The 7202-nt window shown below is 38.1% G+C and overlaps 1 long non-coding RNA gene across 1 annotated transcript; it reads right to left on the reverse strand.

Moving 5' to 3' along the window:
- Positions 1–3067: 3067 nt before the first annotated feature.
- On the reverse strand, positions 3068–6596 carry LOC124254600. The gene is made up of 3 exons (XR_006892496.1): positions 6587–6596; positions 6172–6243; positions 3068–3468 (listed from the first exon to the last, which is right to left on the reverse strand). It is a non-coding gene; the product is annotated as an uncharacterized LOC124254600 (long non-coding RNA).
- Positions 6597–7202: the final 606 nt, after the last annotated feature.

Raw genomic sequence — 7202 nt, forward strand, 5'->3', positions numbered from 1 at the left:
AGCACTTTGGGATCAAGGACTTATCACATTTTAAGACACAAAGATGAAGTATATCACAGAAGTTATGCTTAAACAGATAACGAGCATATACATTCGACAAAAACATTTGAACACATACATATTATGATCAGGTTTATACAATCACCATTCATGCTAACAAGTGGGACATCTGTGAGACATGCTACTGTTATTGAGTATCAGCATTTCACAGAGAGCAGCATACAGCAAGTTATACTGCATTCATGGCATGAGTGAGTTTAGTTAGTTTTACACCGCTTTCAGCAATATCATGGTGGGGGACACCAGATATGGGCTTCACACATTGTACCCATGTGGAAATTGAACCTCGGATCTTCAGTGTGGGAAGCAAACACTTTTACCACTAGGCTACCCCTAGTAGCATGAATACACTGCAATACATGGCTGTAGAGAAGAGTGAGTTTAGTTTTATGCCGCTTTTAGCAATACACCAGAAATTGTAGAGAATAGAGAAACATTATATCATGCCTTTGTCCAAACAGTTGTCAGATCACTATCTTTGTCACGCCACAAACAGGAGTATTCAATATGATGTTAACACATGTTCAATAGACAACATGGAACAGGACATACAAACTAAATAGAGCCCATGGCACAGCTTAGTATTGCATAGACGGTTGTATTGCCTTGACATGATATTCTATCATGACATATGGCCCGTGAACATGACATTTTCTCTTGACACATGGCTCATGAACATGACATTCTCTTTGACACATGGCTAGTGAACATGACATTCTCTTTGACACATGACCTGTGAACATGTCCTTTTCTCTAGACACATGGTCTGTGAGCATGACATTCTCTATGACACATGGCCTGTGAGCATGACATTTTCTTTGACACATGACATTTTCTTTTGACACATGTGAACATGACATTTTCTCTTGACACATGACAAATGAACATGACATTCTGTTATGACGCACTAAATATGAATGTTCTTTGCTCTTGTCCTAAACACCCACTAGGCTGATGATGTAGAAGCACCATCTTGAAGAAAAGTCATCATGAGAACTAAATCCTCATCAAATGAGGCATGATGGGATAAAACAAAGTACAGTAAGCAAATGGAAGTGCAGAAAATACAAAGAACACTAGTGTCTAGACTCCAAAGGGATTTCATCTTAAATCACTGGTAATTTGTTTCAGGTACTTATTCACTGATGATGACTTGTCTAAACTTTACAGACACTGTAGAACTAAGTTACTGATTTCAAATTAAGCATTTATTCATCAGTACTCAGTAAAAACTAAAGGATCATAAAAAAGATCATATTACCGTAGTTAATTTATCATATCATGACCATTTAACTTATATGAAAGAATAAGTTGTTCCTGAATGATTTTTAACTAGTAGGTATATAAATGAAACTACCTAATTATTGTGTATTAATTATAAAATGTGCTCATGTATAATTATTGAATATCATTTCTAATTAACATTTGATGTGAAATTTGATTTATCGCCACCATCAATAATTTTGATTAAGGGCACATAAAATATTGAACACTCTTAAAAGAACACACTGAGTTCACCCATACTTAATGCATTAAATGCCTACTTAAGCACAAAAATAACTGAAATGCAAAAAGTGACCAAAATGGGCAGGATCAACATTATAAATGCATTAAAGGCGATGTACAACCTATCATATTTACAGTGCACTATGTCAACAGTTTTAAAACAATGAACAATCAATGTATATACAGTTTATATAATTTTTCAATAAATATAAAAAACATATGTTTTATTACAATGTATGGTTATTCCATTTTACAATTTCTCCGATTACCAAAAACAGCTGTGTGGAATAGAACAATAAGGCTCTGAAAATGTAGCACATCTTCTATGAAATAACCAAAAAAAAAAAAAAGTTGTTAAATTAAATCCATGAACCTTTGGTTTGGGTGAGCTAAAGTCAGTATAGCGCAAATCTCAAGGCAATGACCCTTTAATAATTTTATCCAAGGGCAGATTACTCTTACCGCCTTTCCCAACATAAACGTTTTGGCCAAACCACAAGACTGGAAACATATTTTTTTGTGTCCTACAAGGTCTCAGTCTACACACACCAGTGATTTAAAGGTAATGCCTCTTGAAATTATTGATGCACATTTTTGATGAGGCACATTTCTGTAACACTGACAAGCCTCCATAAAGCATGAACTAGTCATTCCTAACTTTACATCAAGTGATTCTGGGTTACCTTCTCCAGGAGCTGTTGATGCTATTTGGTCAGAGGCACCTATCAATAACATCCAAGAAGACTGCCAAGCCTCCAAAAATCACAAACAACAAGTGATTCCCAGGTACCGTCTCTGATACTGTTTGGTGAGTATGCAAAGATTAATACCATCCAAGAAGACTGCCAAGCCTCCAAAAATCACAAACACCAAGTGATTCCCAGGTACTGTCTCTGATGCTGTTTGGTGAGTATGCACAGATTAATACCATCCAAGAAGACTGCCAAGCCAAAAATCACAAACACCAAATGATTCTCAGGTACCGTCTCCGATGCTGTTTGGTGAGTATGCAAAGATTAATACCATCCAAAAAGGCTGCCAGGCATCCATTAATCACCAACTAGTTGTCCCTTACTCTACACCAAGTGACATTCAGGACTATTCCCACTCTCCTACCCAGAGTTCCATGCGGCAAGCCAGCATAGTACCTCTGCCAAAGGCCAGAAAGATGTGACGATACGTCACTTCTTGCACAGTCCTTTCAATACAATGTACATATTTCTAAACTCTTTTAATTTTGACGAGTCTACACATCTAATTGAACATATTTGATACAATGGTCTAGTTTCACTGAGAAAATATCCTAAAACATGTAACACTATTTCGATTTGCGTAGTGATGCTTTGTTTACATAGGTTGTATGGCTCCACGTGCTGTCATCAAAGCTGTCGGAGAGCAAACGATGCAGCCAGTTAAATATCTAAAATATGTCTGTCATAAATCTTACTGTCGCAGTTGTGGAAGAATATATATGTAACAATGTAAAACATTGTGAAGGGTGCCCCGAAAAGCTTGCGTAATTCCAGTCACTTCTTATTATGAATATGCACGTTTGCTTACAAACAAGAGAAAAAGTCCGGTCACGTGATATGCAAATTAGCCTGTGGCAGTGATGTTATGCTAAGCATAGATGTTATGCTAAGGTCTCCAAAGTTCCCTTCCAGAACACAAAGCGGTGGACGTCTGCTCTGCCCACACCAGTGATTGACACCTTTCGATGCTGTTTGCTGTAGGCATAGATGTGCAACATCGCTTCAGAAGTGATTGAGTCAGTGAAGGGTCAGTCTGTCCATCCTCCACACGTGACGTCCGCATCTGCTGTCTGGTCTAGCTCCTGGCGGTCAAGGTCATTGTCAACATCTGCTGGATGTGTTTCAATGGATGCCGCATCTGAAGTCCCGGCTGAAGGTAAAGACATTAGTGTGGCATCATTACAAAGGTTGTTCCAGGTAGGGTGGGGGCAGATAAGGAGAAAATTTATGGATGAACAACTTCTTATTAAGGTGACGCGACATTTTGATACAGATTCTTGCAAGTATGTAGGGCTTGAAAACGATACAAGAATCACCTTAATAAATAGTTGTTCATACATAAAGTTTCTTCTTATCTGATTCACCAATTCTGAACGTGCCAGTCATATCAGTTGGGACTGACTTAGAGATAAATACCAGACTCATGACGAATAATACTGCACCCAAGATGGCCAGTCATATAATACTCTGAATGTGGGATGGCAATAAGTACCACTGTTAAATTTCTTAAAAAATGGATTCTTGACTAGACTAGGGCTTCCACGGGTACTCGAGTACTTGAGGAAGAGTCGGGTTTAGCTGGACTGGAGTCCATTTTCATGGACTCGAGGACTCGAAAAGGGGAAATAACTCGAATTATTGACGTTGACGGACTGTCTGCCATGTGCTAAGCATGAGCGGCCGTTAACGTCTAATATTAAGAAAAAGATATAACTTTATTATCCCGGAGGAAATTCTCATACATCCAAACTGTCTCAAAATGAATATATACACAGTTCATAAAAATATACACAATAATTACATGCACAAAACGAATGCTATTTACAAATAAAACTGACATGATATAATTCAATTAACCACATAGGTAAAGAGGCTGAATAATTCTAGTTCTAATCTCATGATGGTGATTCAAAATATTTGTTGCATTCACGAATATTTGATGGTATGAAAGACTATCGAGCTCTAGATCTGTTTTGAGGGAAGGTAATCGACAGCAGCGTCCAGAAGGAAGTAGTTCAAAATGGTGAGATCAAATATGTCAACTATCAAATCTAATTTTAGCTGTCTTTTTTACTATACTCAAAATACACTCCAGAAATTTTGCAAGCAGTATTAACAATTTTGAAAAGTCTGTTTTTGTTAAGATGAGACAGATGCCCATACCAACATAGAAAATTGTAGGTCAACACACTTTGAATAAAGGTTTGATAAAAAACTGTCATTACGGTTTTGTCAATGCCTTGACGATAATAATGTTCAGAACCAGAAATTAGGCCAGTAACAGTGGCGTCATCTGCAAATTTCACAGTAAACAAGTCATATATTGACAAGTAACAGTCATTGGTATACAAAACGAAGAGTACGGATGAAGGAACACAGCCATGTGAATCTCCAGTAGATGTTGAGAGAAAAGAAGATTGATGGCCATTGACACTGACATACTGAGTTCTATGTACCCTGAATTCTTTAACCCATCTGATAATGTTTTTATTAACACCTAGATTAAATAGTTTACTCCTCACACGGTGTGGCTGTATGGTATTAGTTGTTACAAGTCTGCAGATGAGAGTAAATATTATACATCGATTGAGATTTCACTTCTTAAAATGATTAGGTAACCATCTTAACAATTGATCGTTTGCTTGAACGCCCCTCTGTGTATTTGAAGGGAATATGAACAGTGAGCAGTACACAGATATTTTCGAGGGACTTTACTTCCATCTGCTCACGTGTTCTATGGAATTCTTTTTGATTTTCCAGCAGGACAACGACCCAAAACATCGTTCAAAGCATTCACAGGCCTGGTTTCGGACCCAAAATACACTCATTACTCACGTATTAAATGTGAATATTAGCAGAACATAACTCCAGATTCAAAGACAGGTGAACAGTTAGTATTTTGTCAAGTCACCATGGGCAGCAATGCAGGCTTCAATGCGGCAGGGCATACTACTGATCAAAGAAGTTAGAAAGTCATGGTCCATGCTGTCCCAATATCGGACCACCTCTTCTTTCATTTCAGCAATATTTGTCAGATTTTTCTTATTGACACTTCATAAGTCCCCAAACATTTTCTATTGGATTTAGGTCAGTGCTATAGCTTGGCCAATCTAATAATGTCAAATTAAAAAAAAAAAATTACAATCTTAAATTCTCAATACTTTCTGGTTGTACTGTACATGGACACACAAACAAGCATGTATGTGGTAATAGAAGTGCAATAATCTTGCAATAATACCCATTCCACCTCACCTCACTTCATTAAACATGCAGACTTTGGAAGCTTTCAAGGAAGCAACACAATTATCCTCACCAGTGATATATTTTCAACAAAACTGCACAATTACTCAATGAAATTTCAGCCCCTCCTCCCCTATTTTCCAAAAATCTGCATCTGCCCTTGTATGTGCATAAACTCGGGGTGTCATGATACACCAATCTCACGATACGATACGTATCACGATTTTAAGGTCACGATACGATACGTATCGCGATACATAATTTTCGCGCCTTTTCATAGCATTACCTTACTGGCAGCGTACGCGCTCGCTGATTGGTCCATCAAAATAGTCTAGCCAATCACAAAAGCTGTTAGCTTCCAACCTATTTTTTAAGTAAAGCTAGCTACATCTATTTATCGGAGCGGTCTCGTATAATGTTACTATCAAGACTTTGAAGGAGATGGATATAGCATAAAAATTTGAATCGATAAAGTTTTAAAATAGGAATCGATACACGCAAGCATGTATCGCGTATCGTATCGTCAGTAAAAATGTATCGATGCATCGATACATTCGCGTATCGCGACACCCCTAGCATAAACACATGTGCATACAAATAGAACAAGACCTACCTGCCAACAGGCTTGAAATATTTGTGGCCATCTACTGAGTTCCTGGGGTATAGGTGGCACTTTGCCCTGAAGCTGTGAAACAAACATAATATCATGACTGGCAACAGTGAGGGACACCAGAAATGGGCTTCACATATTGTACCCATGTGGAGAATTTAACCCGTTTCTTTGGCAATATGACCGAACGCTTTTACCACTTGGCTATCCCACCATCCCAAATTGTTTCAAACCTCAGACTGATATGATTGTTAGATAAAAAGATAACAATCTGAGTGTGGTGTTTTCCTGTAAAAATAATCAATAACCATTTTGAACACAGGGCAAGAGACCACTGTTGAGGACTAAACAGAGTTCGACATGCACCTATGCTGAAGTGAATGCTGAAGTGAAACATTATAATATATGTCACCATAACCTTCTTCCAGCTGATCATCAGAAACATCTTGTCCCACCATAACAGCTGACCATCAGAAACATTGTCACCATAACAGCTGACCATCAGACATTGTCACATCAGAATCAGAAACATTGTCACCATAACACCCATCAACATTGTCACCATAACAGCTGACCATCAGAAACATTGTCACCATAACAGCTGACCATCAGAAACATTGTCACCATAACAGCTGGACCATCAGAAACATTGTCACCATAACAGCTGACCATCAGAAACATTGTCACCATAACAGCTGACCATCAGAAACATTGTCACCATAACAGCTGGACCATCAGAAACATTGTCACCATAACAGCTGGACCATCAGAAACATTGTCACCATAACAGCTGACCATCAGAAACATTGTCACCATAACAGCTGGACCATCAGAAACATTGTCACCATAACAGCTGACCATCAGAAACATTGTCACCATAACAGCTGACCATCAGGAATATAAACACATAGTCACCATAACAGCATACATGCCCTGATGATCAGTGAACAACTTATATTGTCACCATAACAGCTGGACCATCAGAAACATTGTCACCATAACAGCTGGACTATCAGAAACATTGTCACCATAAC

The sequence above is a fragment of the Haliotis rubra genome, unplaced genomic scaffold (assembly GCF_003918875.1).
Source record: "Haliotis rubra isolate DU_JTF1 unplaced genomic scaffold, ASM391887v1 Scf577, whole genome shotgun sequence".
Taxonomy (NCBI): Eukaryota; Metazoa; Mollusca; class Gastropoda; order Lepetellida; family Haliotidae; genus Haliotis; species Haliotis rubra.